Genomic DNA, 21310 nt, shown 5'->3' on the forward strand with positions numbered 1-21310 from the left:
CCTATATCCATACATTTTTCTTTCTGCACATGTATGTAGATAGAATTTTTTACACCTTTTATTGGCAAGAGTTCAAAAGAATTATTTATAGTGTGTATTAAATGTATGGTGAAAGAAAAAGTGGCAATGAAAATGGACAGAGTAGTGTAAAAAAAATACAGTGGCTAATGATATGGGAGTTGCTAGCAGAAGAAGAAGCACCACCACTGCCATCAGCCAGCAGTACTACCAAAAACATTAAAAATTGTCCCACTTTTCCTCTATTAAGTACATTAGTGGGGAGGAAGGAGAGAGCATTATGGAATATAAAGCACATCACTCACCTCAGACACAGCAGGATGATGTTACCTCTGCCAGCGACACCATCAGTTTGAGAAAATGGTTTGCCTGATCACAGATAAGTAAACTGGATAATTTTTGGACCGCTTTTTAGTTTTAAAAAAAGATGAAAAGTCTGTCAACGCCCCAATGCATTTGTTTTATGTTGACGTCACTTTGACATGACTAAGGCTATTAAAGACCTCAGAGTTTTTTACGCATCTTTTCATGGCAAGTGAACTACCTGCGAGTAGGAGCAAATTTATTCGCCCCGAATCGATCTTTTTGGAAAAATTTGTCCAACATGGCAAATTTGAATTTCAAAAGGTTCGTTCATGTCTAGTAACTAACCTACTAGATCTCATTTGTAATATGACCGGTGGTAACTAGAAAAATTATGCGCTTGTCCTTTATAAGTATGGACCCTAGGAATCTTCCATCTTGAGGGCCCAGGTAACAACCTTCTCAAAACTGGATAGAATGGAGAGAGACAGAACTAAATGAGAAGGTCTTGACAGTATAAACCAGAGCCATGAGTGGAGACAAATTATGGTCATTTTTATGGTACCATCTCTACGTGATTTAAACCCTTGCAAGAAACTAAAATATACCAGCCGCAGATATGCAAAATGAAGCCACTCACATTCAATTCATTATTGATTTACACTAAACAATGAGATCAGAAACTTTAATGACCCTACAAATAACAGACATTATTGGAGTATCAAGTAAATTATATGGTGTCATTAACTCTCTGGTACATTATTTATGGGGCCATGACACCTCCAGAAAGTATTTCTGCATATATTAATAATAATATAAAAAATAAATGCTGCAGCTGCTGTCAGCTTTGTATGACACTTTTACTCCATGGGGACAATTCTGCAAAACATCAAAATAAGTATATATATATATATATATATATATATATATATATATATATATATATATATATATATATATAACCTTTATTCCAGGCTGTCCACCAGACTTGCCTTACAACATTGTCAAAACAAACTACTGTGTCTGACTTTGGGACATACAGCAAATGCAGGGGAGGACAATGACAGCTCAGGTCCCTGTACAAGAAATGTGACTGGGCCCCTCTCCTTTTATGGTGACAAAGCTATAAATATATATATATATATATATATATATATATATACACACACACACAAACATACATGTATATATCTTACCTAGTCTCCTTTATTATGTATATTGCTGTCTCTTATTACACAGTGCCCTCTCTTGTTATGAACAGCTCGGTCCCTTACATATCGAATTATATAGAGCCCAGTTTTTTATTACTTACCATCCTCTCTTGTTAGATGTATAATGCAATTACAGTCATTTTATATCTAACAACAGAGGGGGCTATGTAATAAAAGAGGGCACTGTGACTAACAAAAATGACAAGAATAAACTATGTAAGAGATTGCACTCTAAATAGCAGCAAAGGAAGCTATGTAATAAAGGATGGCACCATATATAACTAGAAAGGATGGTAAATAATAAGAGATGGCATCATACATAATAAGAGATTACACTATATACTAAGGGACTGTGCTATACATAATAAGTGAGTACACTATATAATAAGGGACTGTGTTATTCATACTAAGTGAATACACAGTATACTAAGGGACTGTGCTATAGTAACATAGTAACATAGTTAGTAAGGCCGAAAAAAGACATTTGTCCATCCAGTTCAGCCTATATTCCATCATAATAAATCCCCAGATCTACGTCCTTCTACAGAACCTAATAATTGTATGATACAATATTGTTCTGCTCCAGGAAGACATCCAGGCCTCTCTTGAACCCCTCGACTGAGTTCGCCATCACCACCTCCTCAGGCAAGCAATTCCAGATTCTCACTGCCCTAACAGTAAAGAATCCTCTTCTATGTTGGTGGAAAAACCTTCTCTCCTCCAGACGCAAAGAATGCCCCCTTGTGCCCGTCACCTTCCTTGGTATAAACAGATCCTCAGCGAGATATTTGTATTGTCCCCTTATATACTTATACATGGTTATTAGATCGCCCCTCAGTCGTCTTTTTTCTAGACTAAATAATCCTAATTTCGCTAATCTATCTGGGTATTGTAGTTCTCCCATCCCCTTTATTAATTTTGTTGCCCTCCTTTGTACTCTCTCTAGTTCCATTATATCCTTCCTGAGCACCGGTGCCCAAAACTGGACACAGTACTCCATGTGCGGTCTAACTAGGGATTTGTACAGAGGCAGTATAATGCTCTCATCATGTGTATCCAGACCTCTTTTAATGCACCCCATGATCCTGTTTGCCTTGGCAGCTGCTGCCTGGCACTGGCTGCTCCAGGTAAGTTTATCATTAACTAGGATCCCCAAGTCCTTCTCCCTGTCAGATTTACCCAGTGGTTTCCCATTCAGTGTGTAATGGTGATATTGATTCCCTCTTCCCATGTGTATAACCTTACATTTATCATTGTTAAACCTCATCTGCCACCTTTCAGCCCAAGTTTCCAACTTATCCAGATCCATCTGTAGCAGAATACTATCTTCTCTTGTATTAACTGCTTTACATAGTTTTGTATCATCTGCAAATATCGATATTTTACTGTGTAAACCTTCTACCAGATCATTAATGAATATGTTGAAGAGAACAGGTCCCAATACCGACCCCTGCGGTACCCCACTGGTCACAGCGACCCAGTTAGAGACTATACCATTTATAACCACTCTCTGCTTTCTATCACTAAGCCAGTTACTAACCCATTTACACACATTTTCCCCCAGACCAAGCATTCTCATTTTGTGTACCAACCTCTTGTGCGGCACGGTATCAAACGCTTTGGAAAAATCGAGATATACCACGTCCAATGACTCACCGTGGTCCAGCCTATAGCTTACCTCTTCATAAAAACTTCATACATATGTGATTACACTATATACTAAGGTACTGTGCTGTACATAATAAGTGAGTACACTATATACTAAGGGACTGTGCTATACATAATAAGGCTACATTCCTGTCGGTGTCGGTGTGCTGCCTGCTTTAACAAAAGCATTGAGCATGTCCTATACTGATCCTCAAAATCGCATCAGAACAGAACATTCTCTGACCCCCACGGATTTCATTCTCAGATCCATGATTTTCATGTATGTGTGAATGGACCTATAAAACTCTATGAGTCCGTGTACCATCCGATAAAAAAACATTGGAAGCACACGGACATTTCACACAAGTGTGAGAATGTAGAATAATGGAATTTACAAAAAAAACATTATCACTCCACGTCACAGAGTGCAGACACAGAATAATATCTACATCCAGGAATTTACCGCTGACATCTCGTCTGATTAGAGCCGCTTTCTCCTGTTTCTTCTCCATCTGGTCAGATCTTCATGTCGACATCTCCCAGCCACCACTCGTCTTGTCACGATGATCATTGCAGCCCTGAAAATAACAAGGTCAAATGTATACATACATGTGTCTCCCTCCGAATACAGTACCCCACCATTAATATACTATTAGCCATGTACCATTAAAAATATGAAGTGATAAGCAGCACTGTGCCCCTCATTAACTATAATCCCGGACCCCCAATAATATAAATTATTCAGTCTGTGACTCTCCCCAAATTCCTATACGGCTATGTGCACACTGAATATGTGCAAGGTTTTACAGTACAAGCAAACTGAATGAGATCCCTGAAGTCTCATGCACACGCTGCTTATTTTTTCCTTGCAGATTTGCAGCATATTAAAAACTGAATAATGTTAATTTTTGCAGCGTATTTCACCGGTACTAATTTGGGAAAATATGAAACTAAAAAGTGAGAAAAAAAAATAAATGTATTTTATGCAGCGTTCTTCCTGCCCACACATTAGGATATGCAGCAGAATTTTGTCCTGCAAATCCTGAACATGTACACATAGCCTTAGTACTGTCCTGTGTCCACATTATTCACTATAAGTCATTGATAGCATGATAATGAATTTGGAAGTGGGAGAAGACGCTATCTGGTACTGAGCATCCAAATTCTTCCACCATTCAGTTCATTATAAAGGGTCCTATGCATCTTATCGCCTCCTCTCCCAATCCCCAATACATTTTAAGTCCCTGATAGCATCACAATGAATTGTGAAATGGGGAGGATGCTATCAGGGGCTTAGCATCCTCCTCCAACACTCAATTCATCTTACATCCATACCTGATGTCCTCCTCTCCTCCTCATGTTTGAAAGTCCATTATAAGCTCCCCTTCCTCCCATTCCAATCCCCATCATCCCTCATTGTCCTCCCTCTCGCATATCATCATTGCCCTCTTCGCCACCTCCATCATTGCCCTCTCAATCACCTCCATCATTGCCCTCTCAATCACCTCCAATATTGCCCTCTCCATCATCTCATCATTGCCCTTTCCACCACTCCCATCATTGCCTTTTCCCACCTCAATCATTGCCCTCTCCATCACCCCAATCATTGCCCTCCCCATCATCTCCATCATTGCTATCTCCACCACCCCATCATTACCCTCTCCACCATTGTTCTCCCCCTCCACCCCATCATTGTCCTCTCCACCACCCCAAACTTTTCCCTCCCCATCACCTCCACCATTGCCCTCTCCACCACCCTAATCATTGCCCTCTCCACCACCCCAAATATTGTTCTCTTCACCACCTCCATCATTACCTTCTTCACTATTTATCTCCACCACCCCATCATTTCTCTTTCCATTATTGCCTCCTCCCCCAGTACCCCCATTATTGCCATTTCCACCACCTCTATCATTGCTTTCTCCCCCACCACCCCCATCATTGTCCTCTCCATCACCTCCATCATTGCCTTCTGCCCCACCACCTCCATCATTGCCCTTTCCTTCACCTCTATCATTGTTTTCTCCCCCACCACCACATCATTGCCCTTTCAACCACCTTTATCATTGCTTTCTCTCCCACCACCCCATCAATGCCCTCTCCATCACTCCCATCATTGCCTTTTCCACCACACATTGCCCTCTCCACCACCTATACACACGCAAACAAACACACACACCTCTCAACTCTCTGCATGTTCTCCTGCAGCTGTGCACACACACAGCACCACTCACCTCTCTGCTCATTCCCCAGAGATGCAGCATCATCGTTGCCGGCAACTTTCTATCTGACACAGACGCGCACTGAATGCTGAAGTCAATCAGTTGTGCAACTTCCATTTTCTCCTGTAGGCAGAAGAGCTGCAGAGATTGCTCCCTGCCCACCGCACATGAGGGCAATCTGGCCAGGGGTCCCCCGGAGCCTCGGGACCGGAGAAACAGGAGAGACCATATTTGATGGTGGGAATAGTGTTTCCAGGGCAATGTGCAATGTTAGCTTCAGACCACGCATAGCATTTTGCATTTAGCCCAAAAGGTTCCATTTTGGTCACACCTGACCAGAACACCTTGTTCCACATGCTCGCTGTGGGTATGAATACTTTTTTAAGGCACTGCATATGTGTATATATATATATATATATATATATATATATATATATATATATATATACTGTATATATAAATATATGTGTATCAGAATAAACTTTCCCAATTAGGATTACCATAATTATTCATAATTGCCAAATGCCAGAATAATGAGAGAGAGAGAGAATGTTTAAGGCATTTTTATTACTTGCTTATGCTCACAGTAGTACAAGCAACATGCAGCCTGGCATTGTCGTGTTTAAAACTACTCCTAGGTCACTTTCACATTCCCAGTTGAAGACCTCTACATCGCGATGCCGAGGTGGTGTGGCCTGGAGTCACGAGAACTAAACTTTGCAGCATTGGTGATGTGAGGCAACAAGTCGCCCACCTTGCTGGCACATTACCGCCACCATTGAGGTTGGCACACCTTTTAGAGGTAACAAGATCCACTGCCCACAATAGGTGATGTCACAGCTCACCTCCTCCTGTACAATGACTGATAACACCTCTATATACAGTAGATAGTACAGGATCTACCATTCACAATAGGTGATGCCACAGCTCACCTCCTCCTCCTGTACAATGACTGATAACACGTCTATATACAGTAGATAACACAGGATCCACCATTCACAATAGATGATATCACAGCTCACCTCCTCCTCCTGTACAATGACTGATAACACCTCTATATACAGTAGATAACACAGGATCCACCATTCATAATAGGTGATGTCACAGCTCACCTCCTCCTCCTGTACAATGACTGATAACACCTCTATATACAGTAGATAACATAGAATCCATCATTCACAATAGGTGATGTCACAGCTCACCTCCTCCTCCTACTGTGCAATGATTTTTTTTACAATATCATCAAAAATGAGGTCAAGAAATGGAAGGATATTATTATATGTCTACTTATATAGTGTTTGTTTAAGGATTTATCCTATATGGGGCATTTGGGGACAATGGCTTCTCTAACCTGTCAAGTCCTCCCGCTCTACTGCTGTAGATCCCCATCTATTCTCGTGCTCTAAATAGAAGCTGTAGTGTTAATCAGCATGTGCCCCGGTGCCGAGGACATTTCTACACAATGTATAATTATAAAAACAAAAGGTCTTTAAAATGTCTGCGCGATGCCTTTTACAATACTGTCAGGGAACATGTGTCATGTTCTAACTTCACGAGAAGAAAGGGTCGGACTAGATTTATTAATTCCCGCTTACCCAAAGAAAGAACATTCTATTCACCTCTTCACTATTTTTAAACCTTCCATCATGTATCTCTATTAATTGTTTTTTTTTTCCTCTCTTCCATCATATTAGCAGGAGACCTACGGTAATTATATCTTTACCATCGTACCATGATAACCTCTTTCTTAAATTGAATAAATTACCCCCTGCCCCTTTATATAATAGAGCTTTTTAGGTCTAATAGGAAAATATTCTTGCTTGAAGAATTTCTTTCAATTGAAAAGAATTAGAGATAAACTTTTTTTTTTCCTTCAGTCTCCTGTTGTGGTTCCGATGTCTTGTAAAGTGTCACATTCTTTCAGCTCAGTCAGGAAATGTGTTCATTTCTTAGATGCGATGGGGCAAGAAAGAAAAAGAGAAAAATGTATAATGAAACATTGAGATCATGAAAAGATGAGAAATAACACAAGATTTAAAGGAGAAACTATGGAAATAATCTACCAGACTAAAGCAGAGGTGCATTAAAAAGCAGCTTTTCCCACCCATGCTTGACTAAAGCAGAAGTGGAGAAAAATGCAGCTTGTCCCACCCATGTTTGACTAAAGCAGAGGTGAATCAAAAGGCAGCTTGTCCCACCCATGCTTGAAAAAAGCAGAGGTGAATCAAAAGGCAGCTTGTCCCACCCATGCTTGACAAAAGCAGAGGTGAATCAAAAGGCAGCTTGTCCCACCCATGCTTGACAAAAGCAGAGGTGGGACAACCTGCTTTTTGCTCCGCCACCTGTTTTAGTCAAGCATGGGTGGGACAAGCTGCCTTTTGCTCCATCTCTGCTTTAGTCAAGCATGGGTGGGACAAGCTTGACTAAAGCAGAGGTGGAGCAAAGCAGGGGTGAAGCAAAAGACAGCTTGTTCCACCCATGCTTGACCATTGGGTCATGATAATATATAACAAGGTCCCCACCTATTGTGTGAGATTTTTAATGATAGTCATTACTTTTGAAATAAATGGACCTTTAGGGCACCTGCAGACCCTATGGATAGCAATGTAATTGGCCCATTGTGGATCTCAGGGCAAAGTAATATCCATGTTAGCTAAAAGGCCCAATTCTGGCAGGACTCTGGTGATTCGGACTGGAAATGAGATGATGCTCCAAAGTGGGCTGTTTAAGGGCTTTCTGGGCTCCTTGGGGCTGTTGCTGGGAGATGATTGAGGAAAGGTTTAAGCGTCCCAGAATTTTGTGTTCTTAATCTGGGTAAGTGTATCTAAATAAAATCATTTTTTCCATCTATAGATGCTAAATTTTCACTAGTCCAAGTCAACAGGACATGTCACTCATCACACATATATGATTTTTTCATTTTGCCCCATTTCTTTTGTAGCCATGAGCTAAGATATGCCGAAGACCTAACAATAAGCCTTCCCTACTTTAAATATGGCCCTGAAAAATTGCTTTATGTGTAATCACTTCACTACTAATGTAAGTCGCTATTCCCAAGGCCAATTTAGCTGCAGGCATCCTCTTACTAAAGAATAGAAACAATAATGCTTTATCCTTATATTAAACCCCCCAGGAACGCACCAGCGAGCGCAGTACAGCGCTACGGCCGAGCAGGAGAAAGGATCTTACAATTTCATTCCTGATATTTAATGCACAGGGTGATTAACTCGCCCAAGGTCACGCAGTGTAAGTGACTGATCCTGGAACGGAGCCCATTGGCCTGAGCGTGACAGCGAAACGCGTCTCCCTCTGCAAAATGCTTAACCATTCAAGTGCTGGACAATATTCCAACTCTGGATCCCAAATATACTAATAACACTGGTAAAATTCTAGAACTCATAAATGCCTGTACCACTAGATAAAAAAGGTTAGAAACATTGCGTGTGTTTTAGGCATGAAATAATTTTTTGTAATTGGGTTTCATTCAAAATTTTGCCTTCTAAAGTCTCTGAATGGCACTGCATATTGCTGGCTGCAGAATGAGTTAACTGAGCCTCCGTCAGTGAGCTCATTAGGAGAGTTTATAACTCTTTTTTTTTATCTTTTCTTAGCTCCTATACCTGTCATTTCAGGAGACTGCTCAGAGTAAGCTGTCCTGTACATGTATATGGGAAAAAATAATATTTCAGGATATTATACGACTCATATCTAGCATTTTTCACCTGTTTTGTTCCATTTGCACCTATCTGTTTTCAGTTGTCTCTGAGCTGGTGAGTGGAGACAAGTTGATACTCCGCATACACGGATATGAGGAATTCTTGCTTTCCTGTCTTTATGTAGTACAAGTTCAGGAGCAGCAGCAGCAACATATAGGACATTGAACAGCAGTACTGAGCAGTGTAGATGTGAAAACAGCTCTGATATGTCAGAAATACCTACTAGTAAAAGGCTGGAAGGAAATAAAAAGCGCAATAGGGTCTTATCTGGGTATAAGGAGATAAATTCTATTCACATTTATTCACCAGATCGAGCCCTAACACAGGCTCATATAGATGTAAGCTGCTGCAGATCCTCCCGTCTCCTCGTGACCAAAAAAGGTTAAAAAAATGGGATATAGGAGTAGATTCTTCTCTGCGCCGCTTAAAAAATTAGAAGTCCAAATAAGTAATCCCATGAAAAAGTGGCTTTATTCAACGCATTTTGGAGTACCATGGCTCCTTCATCAGGATTCCACACAGAATGTGGACTTCTAAGTTTTCAAGCGTCGCAGAGAAGAATCTACCCCTATATCCCATTTAGAAATACCTACTAGAAAGCTTTAGAATAATCTATGTGTGTCTGTGCCTCTGTCTTTCTCCTTAGATAAATAGGCTGCTGTAATTTGATCCCTCAGTGACAGTACAGTCCTTCTTCAGGTACTCTTTAGCTCTTTTTCAAGGGGGAAAATGAATTCAAGAGACAGTGGCGGGCAATGTGGCTGATAAATGGAGAAAGAAGCAAATTTCTCTGCTAAGATATATTATACAGTTTCTTCTATTCATTTGTGCTATTGATTTATTCAAAGTTTATTGTAACCTTCGACTTTCCAGTTGCTGTGATTCTACCATTCCCAGCATCCCTGGCAGCTTTAAGCACGGTATTTTCACAGTGGTAGGAGAGTTATAAATAAGTTTACAGAAGTCCAATTTTTATTTCTCATTGTAAAAATTTCTTTTGTTTAATTATTAGCGGCGGCTAAGTGAAAATCCACAGAGGAGGTATAATCACGACGCCTCCGAGACACTAATAACAATAGCAATATCTAAATACCAAGCATGCCACGTAACAATTAAACTTTATGCCCAGCGATGAACCAATCCGAAGAACATTACTAGAGAAGGAAAATTCCAGAGGGTAAAATCAGAAAATAAGTCACTCTCTGGGGGGAAAAATACAAATCAAATAAAACAAATGTGTAAAGACAGTAAATTCCCCGATTTTTCTTCTAGGTAGACCTTTGATTTTTCAATATATGAAGACAATACATTGAAGCATCTCAGCCCCCGACTTTTCCAAACCAAAGATTTCAAGGAAATGAAATGCCAAAAAAATATATTGTATTTTTCCAGGGGTAAATCTGGCTTCTTTGAATGTTAGTTCTTAGTATTTTCTATCAGCCTTCTAATCCTGGGTGTGGTACAACTCGTCGTTTGCTCTATCTTATTTCCTAAACTACCCATGAACCATTTTAAAGAAGATGTACCTTTCTCCTAATTCTGGGAATAGAGCTACCATTTTTCTGGCTCCAGGGACTGACTTTAAGTTAATTAACAAGATGTCACTGTCTTTGTAGAGGTCTAGTTGACTTTTCTGTTAGATACATGAATAGTTTGTTGCTCTGGCCCCGTCGAATCAAGAATACTGAGACATTTATTTGCAAGGGGTGGTAGCAAGTAGATGGAAATAATAAGACCAGCTGATAATATAGAACATTTATGGACAATATTTTTTCTGCCTCAGGGCAATTTGTAAAAGTAGTGTAAAGATATAGTGACGGGGGTGGAGAAGTAGCAGTTGCACCTGGGTAATTTGCCAGTCGATGGCAGGTAAAGCTTCTGTAAAAGATTTTGTTGCTCTAGGTTCCTGGAATATCAAAATGTGTTTTGTTGATGCAGAAGGAACTTTGAGTTCAGACAAAGTGCTCAAAATCCTCTTCAAAGACAGTTGAAGCTCCTCGAGGGCGGTCTCTTCATGTGCCGAGTTTTTGGATCAGTAGACTTAACACTCCACAACCAATCCCATCTGCACCCAACCAGGTGTCTTCCGTAGAGCAGATTATATGGTTAGAAGATACTCCTCACAAAACATGAAGAGCCTGCCTAAGAGGTACTTGAGAGCACAGCCCTAAGTAGATTAACACTTTCTTAAGTCCCTTTCTTTTTTTTCGAAAACAGTGCCACTCTTGCCCGCAGGTTGTGTCTAGTATTGCAACTAATAAAAGCAAAGTTTTAGCAGCTGATACGGTTTTAATTTGAGCTTTCTTTTTTACCAATTTGCACAAAATCCAGAATTTTAGCTCCCACTGATCCTGGGATATAAAGGAATTTTGTATATTTTGTTTGCAAATTATTAAATATTTAACTTGCCGTCCGATTTCGCAAAACGCAGCCTCTGCACGCGGGTTACATGTCCGCCTCCTGGTGCCACAAATTAGTCACTACACTTTCGGCTCATAAAAAAAAATCATATTCTGGTCTGTAATTTACTGAGAGATTTGTGTCTGCAGATAAAGATTTTATCTTCCGGGATGTAATATGGCGCTTTATCATGTCACATGTCATAGAAATTCGCACTGGTTTTAACTAAAGTTAAACCTATAAATAACATTAATGCAAAAAAAAAAAGAGACAAAAGCAAATAACAAGAAACGAGTGGGTGTGAAAAGAATTCTATCATTGAGCCGGAATTTGGTGACATTATCTATCAAATAATGATCACCATAATACATATGGAGATGGCAGTGCGCATACTTCAGCTGTTATGTGATATGGGTATGACTAGTTTTGGACTTTATTGGGCCACTATTCTTTCTCTTTTCTGCAGTGCCCTATGCCAATTTCTTTGGAGTTGTTCCATAGATTGGTCTGGTGTAAAAAGCAATTTTATATTTTTATAGCATGTGTAGGACTGCATTAAATCTTAGCGCTGCAGGTCTTGATTAGATGCACCTGACTAAGAACCAGGCTGTTGTGAATTCCGCTCTTGGGCTCCCTCCGGTGGTTGTAAGTGGCACTTTTGTGAGTTCTGCTCTTGGGCTCCCTCTTGTGGTTTCTAGTGGTATGGCTGCTCCTTGGAGTTAGCTGTCATCAGCTGCCTCCTCTTATCGTCTCTTCTGCTCTGCTATTTAAGTCTGGCTCTTTCTTCAGCCTGTGCCACTTGTCAATGTTTCCTGGCTGGATTCACATCTCTGCTTGGATTCTCCTGGTTTCCTGACCAGTTCTGCAAAGATAAGTTCTGGCTTTGCTCTTTTCAGTCCACATGTTGTGGACTTATTGTTCTGTGCATTCTATATTTGTCCAGCTTGTCAGTATGGATTATTTCTGTTAGCTGGAAGCTCTCGGAAGCAGATTTACCCTCCACACCTTTAGTCAGGTGTGGAGATTTTTGTAAACTCTGTGTGGATTGTTTTGTAGTTTTTATACTGACCGCACAGTATCCTTTCCTGTCCTATCTATGAAGCTAGACTGGCCTCCTATGCTAAAATCTGATTTCATTTCTGCGTATGTTATTTTCCCCTCCTCTCACCGTCAATATTTGTGGGGGACTATCTTTCCTTTGGGGATTTTCTCTGAGGCAAGATAGGTTTCCTGTTTCCATCTTTAGGGGAAGTTAGATCTTAGGCTTAGGGGTCTAGGGAGCGTCAGGTACCCCCCACGGCTATTTTTAATTGCGCTGCTAGGTTCAGGGTTTGCGGTCAGTACAGATACCACCTCCTTCAGAGCTTGTCTCATGTTGTTCCTAAACCACCAGATCATAACACCAGGCCTTGTGTTCACTAGAGGTATCAATCTGATGAATGTTGAGCAAAGTGGAGTGTGCTCAAGCTGGTGAGTGACCAGTCAAAATGTGAGCTGTAGCTGGGAGAGAGACAAACCAGAGTCTCTCTCTGAATGCAGACTACATTGGTCAGCTAGGAAAGCTGAGCAGTCTGCGTGTTGGAGAACCTTATAAAATCTGCAACCTGTTCAGTCCAAACTGTGCATGGAGTTGAACACTTCTGTTTGGCGTTGGAAGCTGCTGGAGCTCGTGATACCAAGACTCGTGGGATCTTATCTCTTGTGTGTTTAAAGTTTAGAGAAAGGAATGTAATTGGTTCGGGTGAACTCGCACTGACATATATGTGTCTGCTGAATTAACTCTTTATTGGCTGTTATACCATTGTGCCCGGAAGAGAATGTTTGGAGGCTTTTTAGTGCCTTGGAGGGTTATGAAAGCAATAAAACTGCACATGTTTGGACCAAACCTCATTGCCTGTGTGAACGCTACCTAATGCCTACATTCTCTACACAGGTGACACATTATACGAAGAGAGCAATCACTGTTGGAGGACATCATGGTCGGAAGAATAGAAGGAACAAGGCAAAAAGGAAGACCAGCAACCCGATGGCTTGATACCATCAAGATAATGGTGGAGAAGACCCTGCTGGACCTATCTAGACTGGCACAAGAACTGTCTTCCTACAGATCGTTCATCCATCAAGTCGCCATGGCTCAAGATCAAGCCAAAAGCCATTAAATAATAATGAAATAGCGGGATAGTAAGACAAGAGTTTGGATTGTCCGCCACCTACGACACCCCCTCTTTGCTTCCCCAGGATTTCTGGATGAAGGCCAGGAAATTTCCTTTATTCTTACCATAGTCTATGATACAGATTTATAAGTCATATATTCTAGTCTTGTCAGACGTCTTCCCTGCTTTAAGGTTCCGGTGGCTGAGCACATCAGATTAATTACAGTAGAAGAAACGCAGTATTATGAAATCGTTCATAAATCTTTCATTCATAAGATCCGGTCCAGGAGAATCATATTGGATTTTGCTTTGTTCAGCTTTTCCAAAACCGCTGAATGTTGTAGGATTATTTATGACACCGAGATAATCAGGTCACCGCTATGTCCAGAACTTTACACCAACTCTCAGACGATGGTGTTCCCCTATAGCAGGGAAAGGGATGAGCTACATAACATTAGGTTCTGGGATATTGGGACCAATGCCAAGTGCTGGGAGAAGTGGTACAGTAATACTGGGATCATGGCTGTAGTTTCTATTTAGGATGAAGGTAAATATTCTGTATGATTTTAACTCTTAGATTTTCATATTCGTCTTATCTGTTAAAAAAAGGTAGATAAGCAGCTAAGCTGTGCCTGACAACAAACTTGTCAACTTTTTGCCGCAACAACCTGCAGAATTATGAATGCAGCTCTGGACATAGAAGTATGAAACCGGCCTTTTTTATGTCTGTAGTATATTGGTTTCTGTCTAATTTAAAATGTATAATAACCTATGTATTTATGAATAGTAAAATGATTTTTTTTTTATTTTAGAATGAATCTTCCATGAAGTCTTATCTCAATAATAGGATTCTTGTAGATATTAGCCGTACACGCAGACATGCCCAACAACTAGAGGCTATTGATCCGTGCACGAATCTGCTTTAGGTCATTAGTCGGAACGGAAGTTATTTTTCCCCTATTTATGGCAAGTAATTGACAATTGCTTCACTGGGGTTTATTTGCTTTCCCAGGATCCAAACAGCAAAGCGCATTACATCATAACCAGATATTAATAATTGATATCTCTGCTTATTACATTTCACCATAGATTAAACATGACATTTTTTTTCTCTCCGCTGCTTTTAGTAAGTTCCCGTAATGGAAAATGTTACCTGAGTTGAAAAATCCAGTTAAAAAAATAGCTGATTTAAAGGACTAGTGAACTTAAAATTAATATAGAGGAATCTTGGAAGCTAAATAAATGCAAAATTGTTTTGATTAACGGTATAGAAGCTCCAAATCCCTTATGCTGGTCAGAAACATGTAGCTCTATTTTATCTGCTTCTGATCTGGTCATTACCTCTTCCTATCTAAACTGCTCAGACCTTCTTGTCCCTACTGGTGAAAGATTCATCTTCCTTAGCTGTGTGCTAAAGCTAAGTGTTTGGAGTAGAGTTGTTACAGTAGTGATCTGTGGTTTGCTGTAATACATGTGTGTTTTATCTCCTTGCCCCTGTTCACATTTTGTTTATTCCTCCCTGTCCCTATCCTCCTCCCTATTGTTGGTTAGTGCTTTTGTATTATAGAGGTTTTCTGTTATCCCTGTTTCGTCTTTGTGTCTGGTTTACCTTTCATTTCTGTCTCATGCCTCATGGTGTGCAGGAGGGGACAGATCAGGGTCTAACAGGAGAGATTAAAGTCAGAGACTAGGGCCTCTCTACCTTCAAGAGTCCCCCTGGGACAAGGATAGTTAGGGTTCAATCTCCAGGAACAGTTTGAGGCTCCTCTTCTTTGCCGAAAACCATCACATCGTGACTGTAGGATATACCAGAAATGTCAAGTAGATGCCGATTCCACCTATGGGATGCACACCTATATTAAAAGTAGAACCCTATTCTGCACCGCTCTAGTCTTACATGCACAACTTCCTTCATTCACTTCTATAGGAGTTCCAAAAGTAGAAGAGCACACCATCGCTTCTTGACCAAATTCCATTGCACGGGCATAAATATATTAGGTGCAGTTGTTACAATCATGCCCAATGGCCATGAGCCTTCGCGAACCCAAAAGGTCTTTTAGGAGTAGACCAGTGCTGTTAAAGACCCGTGATGGTTTGTTTCCTGTAGGGGCTTCAAGTTGAGACCTTGACCCCGGAACAGTATTCTTCGCACTGTGGCATTCTTCAAAAATGGCATCTCTGTTAGAGGAACTGGCAAATCTATGCCACCACTAGTCACCATTGGACCATGAATGCAGCACTAGACGAGAGAGACACAACTGTAGTAATTTACCACTTTAAATTAACAATTGCTTTGCCCAGTTTCTCTCATATCCACATTAAAAAGAAAAAAAGGTGCTCCGAGATGGATAAGAAGGAGCTGGTTCTACTCCGAAACGCGTTGCAATAAATTGGAAGTTATACTTATAAACTGGATTAACCTTTGTCAGCGACAGGGCCTGGGATCCGCCACACTTCTCTCTCATATCCACATTGACATGGAGAGGCGCCTCTGTATACTAGGTTGGACATATGTCAAGCCAACCTCTCCCTACCCAGGGCTGGCTCCAGGCTTATGCAGGCTTTTGGTCTACAGAGTTTCAGTGGGTCTCCTCTATTCTTTCAATTTTTTGTTCTCACCTTCAAGAGCTTTAACTTTTTTTTATTTGTCTGTCCATAGAGTTCCATCAAAACGTGTTGCATCATTACCATTTGGGGGTCCATGCGACTTTCTGGTCTTTTTTTATCCCACATTTTTTTGTGAGGCGAAGTGACCAAAGATCAGCGAGACTGAAGCTGTGATCGCTTTTAGAATACACTGCAATACTATATTATTGCAGTGTCTTGTGAATTTAATAGTGTACAATAAAGTCCAGTGGCAGCTTGGGCTCTAAAGGTGTACAAACATGACAGACAGAGGGGCCTTCAATAGTTCCCCCTTCCCGAATTCTATAAAAATGCCATTGGCAGCTTGCAATCATGTTGTGGGGAAGCCAGTGATTGTGTATCCACCTTCGATTGATAGAGGAGAGAGGGCATCTCATGCAGCAAGAGTCCGGACATTTGCCCAGGTTCATCAGGGGCTAGTGCCCATCCTGCAAAGCAGATATGGTGTTCAGATCCTTTTAATTAAAATAAGACACATTCATGATACCTGCTGTACATCAGATGGTTGACTTGGCCATTTTGTTGTCTGGCTTTTGGCAGCGCCTATCCACGTTCGATGTAGAAACGTGAAGCACTGTATAACCCCTTTAAAAGAGAGACACGTGAAAAAACACATGAACTATAACTGCTGGCCATCATTAGTTGACTCAGAAGATACTGAAAGGGAGATGGCTCAGCAGATAGGGAAAGGAAGACGCTCCATGGTCATGTTACCATAGAGGTAATGGAGTGCCCACCATGGCTGGGTCTGATGGCTCTTAAGGGGGTTGTCACAGCAGCAGTGACCCGGTCCATGGCCCTGGGCATCCAAAAAAAGTCAAGGAGAAATAAAGTTTATAGGGGATTAGTTCGTGACGCCACCCGTGGTGTTCGGCAATAAGGAACTATTGCCGACGCTGCGGTTCAGGTTCACTGGGGCAGTTGGTGATGCAGCAGAGGTGTTACATCTCTCCATGGGCAGAGCTAGGCCCCAGGGCAGTTAAGGTGTTAAAATCAATGGTGGCTGTTGTAGTGCGTGTTAGGTGATGCTGAAATAATTCTGAGGACACAGCGGCGTGAAGTTTGCACACTTTTACTTACAGTTCTTAGATGCAGTCCCCCAGCTGGGGTGCTGTGTCCTCCAGGTCTGTGATCCAGCCAGCTCTCAGGTAATTTGGGGACCGCTTTACCAGAAGCCCTTTCTTATGTTCCTTCCCTCGCCGTCTCTCTGCACTGGCTCCCATCTCTCCTGCCCTGCGCCTTCACACACAGTGTCCCAAGCCAGCAGCCTCGGATCTTGTCAGGCTATGTCCTCCAGGTGCCCTTGGTCCTATGTGGCTTCCTTTTCAGTGAATGTTTGTGTGTGTGGATGTGGCTGTGGCACATACAGATACCACAGTCTCCAGCTTGTAGCTGAGCCTTGTAGTCCTCCACTAGTCTTGGGGCTCGGTTCCCCCAATGCGACCTGGTCCCTCCACCCAACTTCAGTCGGCGTGGATACAGGCCCCACGGGTGGATTCCTCACTACCCGTGCCCCTAGGACCCCTTCTTCCTTTCTCACTCTCTGGAACTTCTCTCTCTGTTCTCTGGTGCTGAGACAAGCTCCTCACTGTTCAAGTCCCCAGCTCCAACCGTCTCTCATGTCTGCTCTCCTCTCCTCCTCCCCACTGACTGACTAACTTTATAGACCTTTCCTGACTCCTCCTACTGTTTCCATGACAATACTCCTAACCGTCACTCTCTCCACTTTCTCCACCCACACCCTCTACCTAGCTCCTCCCGGGACCTGAGAGGTCTGGTGTTGGATGTAGGTTGTGGGTACTGGGTAGTGTCCCCTCCTTACCTGAGAGCAGAGCACCACACCTCTGACCGAGGTGCAGTACCTCTGTGGTGACTGGACCTCAGGGGCACCAAAGTAATCCTATCCAAGACATTTATTGCATATCCACAAAATATTAAAAAAAATATCTACCGTAACCACATATCCTCATAAATATCTGGTAGGTGGGAGTTACATTTCTAAGACCCCCATTTATTGGTACAATAAGGTTCCCCTATCCAGTATTTGCACTCCAAAGAGTGAATTGTAGTTTATGAGATGTTTGGCTTTGTTGGGTTGGAGTCCCACAAGTGGAACCACCTATGAGACATTTATATCTGCCCCCTATATATCATAAATGTCTCATATACCCTTTTAAAGTTTATTGCAGCCCTTAAAAATGACCTTTTGTCGAGAAAAGGTCGCGCACCTTCGTTTTAGCGGAAGAGTCATATGTAGATAATGATAAAATCACACATGGGAAGTCAATTAGCCAACTCCCTCTCGAAAAAAAAAAGAATCATCCTTATTCCCAGATACAACGAGCATTAATATTCATTATCTAGACGAGCATTATTTGTTTCAAGCAATCTTACACCAGGAGATAGCTCGGGATTTTTTTTTTCTTTACTATGCATGCAAATTATGCAACGCGTTTCGAGACACCTAACAGCAAAAGCTACAAATTCGGCTCAGAAATCCAGTGATAATTATGATTAATTGCGCTTTCATCTTGCAAATGAAAGTCTGTGTTTTGGTTCTCATCCCCTTAGTTCTGACAGATGTTCCTTGTTCGAGGTTTTACTAATTAGGTACAGGTACAGGGAAATAGTTCAAAATGCGGCAGCTTATGGAATGTGGTGGCTGATCGGAGCTTTCTTTTTTTTTTTTCCTGATATTTCCAGTCTGGCAATGTGTTGTCTACTTGTCATAAACTAATGTCCAGAACTGTAAACTAGATTTCCACTCCTGTTATTTATTTTGCAGACGTGAAGGAGACACAACGCCTTTGATCAAAGGGAAAAAGTGTTTTCAGCATCAAAGCCAAGCATTCTCCGCAAACATATTAGACGCGACTCTTGGCGAAGAATTGGGGATTCCTTCATTTCAAACAACTTAAGGCTTCTATCATAGAGACGTAATCCTTCTATTGAACATCGCTGGCGAGATGTAACGTATCTGCAAGACTGTTTTAGGTATATTAAAGATGTATCATGACCTTCAAAGAGCTAAAAAAAAAAAGCGATTATTGCAACCCCGGTGTTTCATCTCAAAGTTTTCGGGATGTTTTAGCAGGAAGCTCTCTGCATGGGAAGACAAGCCCTATGGGTAAAGTACTGGATAATTGATTTCAACCTGTTTATTTTGATCCTTCTACTTTCTCTCAAAATTTTGTAGTAAGTTGTAGAATAAATTATTAAAAGTCTTCCGTGTCTCACCAATGAGGAACTTGGGGGATGATGAAAATGTAATGAAACCATAGGACAACTACCAATCGAAAAGACTTAGAAAATGCAAGGGTCAAGGGTGTAAGTAAACATTTAGTCTGACCCAATACAAAGTCTTTCTCATAACGTGCCATAATTAGCACTTAAGTACCATGGTCCTGATTCTCTTTGCCCCTTTAGCACCGTGTGGTGCCATCGCGGAAGGATGCTGTACTTGGCCATGGGAATGACAACCTTCATGGTTATCAATTGAAGGCGGAAGTTCAAATATTGGTGTTAGCCCATGAAAGGCTTAGGTTAGCCTAGTGTTGATGCAGTGTCACCAGTGGGATGCTTGGGGAGCAGTAAAGAGTAGATGAAAGAGAAGTTTGGCATCAGTAGGTGAGGCTTCAGAAGATCTGTGGTGCATGCTAGAGCTGCACTTGGCTCGTGAGCAAGTAAGGCCTAAATTCTGTTTCCCTTGGGAGGATCGTGATGTGCTGGAACCCATTTTTTTTGTCAGTAAGTGAGGATTGCCTACCAAGGACACTCATGTATAACACACGATTACGTAGTCACCAGGCATGTTTGCACAAGTTTTGGTTGCTTCACTAAGCAAGGCCTGAACATCATGAAGCAGAACTAAAATCAGATTGTCATGACTCTGTTGTCGGGTGTCCTGAGATCAGGGACTCCTTCCCTGTCCCTATTGCTAGGGATGCCATTAGCTCGACCTGTTCCCCAGATTACTTCTGATAGTGAAGACGCCGGGGCCACGTACCTTGCCTTAGTTCCTGAATCCTCTCTTAGTCTGTACCCTTCCCACACCCAGGGTGAGTAGTAGTGTACTGAAATACCCTACCAGACTAACAATGTAATACAAACAGTGATAAAGAAAAATGGAGTGGAGGATGGGGTAAAACCAAAGTAGGAGAAGGAAGGGACTTAGTACACACCCCAAACCTAGCAACAGTCTCAGATAAATCCAAACGCCTTCTCAAACAACAACCACAAATCACCATCTCCTAACCGTGCAGCATAAGCTAGCTTTGACAATGAGTGCTAGCCAGTGTCCAGAATATATAGGAGAGGGTAGTGGCTAACAGTACACAGTTGAGAGCCTTGATGCAGAAAAGCTTCCAGGAGCTCTCTACTGAGCATATTAACCCCTGCACTGCTAAAAGAAACCTGCACTGTTTAATATGTAGTTGAAGTGCTTCTAAACAGAGCATGAATAGGAGAAATCAGATGCTGTGACTGCTTGTAAAAACTGCAAGCTAGGGAAGGCTGACCAAGTGATTTGCAATGTTCTCTGAAGGCCGCTATTGAAGTGGGCAGGCAGAGAATACTGTCAGCCTGGTTGGGAGGTATGCTAAGTAGTGGTGAGCAGTGCTGGGCTCAGACCTGGTAGAGTCTGTAGCTGGGTCCAATCAGGGCAAGTGAGTCATGCCAATTCTAGAGAAGAGCAGTGGTTGAGGCCTGCTTGACTGGAGGTATCAGGTGTGGCCTAGTGGTTCAATTGGTTTGTCTGATAGCCTGAATGGAGCTATTTCTGTAAGGACTATTTGTGTTCGGGCTCTAGTAGTGTCAGGACCAGTTGGGGACCTTGACATTCAAGAACTACAGAAAAAGCAATTAGTCTCTGGGTAGTGTCACACAGGATACTTGGGATCACTGTCAGGATGAAGATAAGTGGACCTCTTGAGAGTAGAGTCTGAATACCATGGAGTAAGGACTCTTAGCAGCATATAACAATGATAGTGACTTGG

The sequence above is a fragment of the Ranitomeya imitator genome, chromosome 9 (assembly GCF_032444005.1).
Source record: "Ranitomeya imitator isolate aRanImi1 chromosome 9, aRanImi1.pri, whole genome shotgun sequence".
Taxonomy (NCBI): domain Eukaryota; kingdom Metazoa; phylum Chordata; class Amphibia; order Anura; family Dendrobatidae; genus Ranitomeya; species Ranitomeya imitator.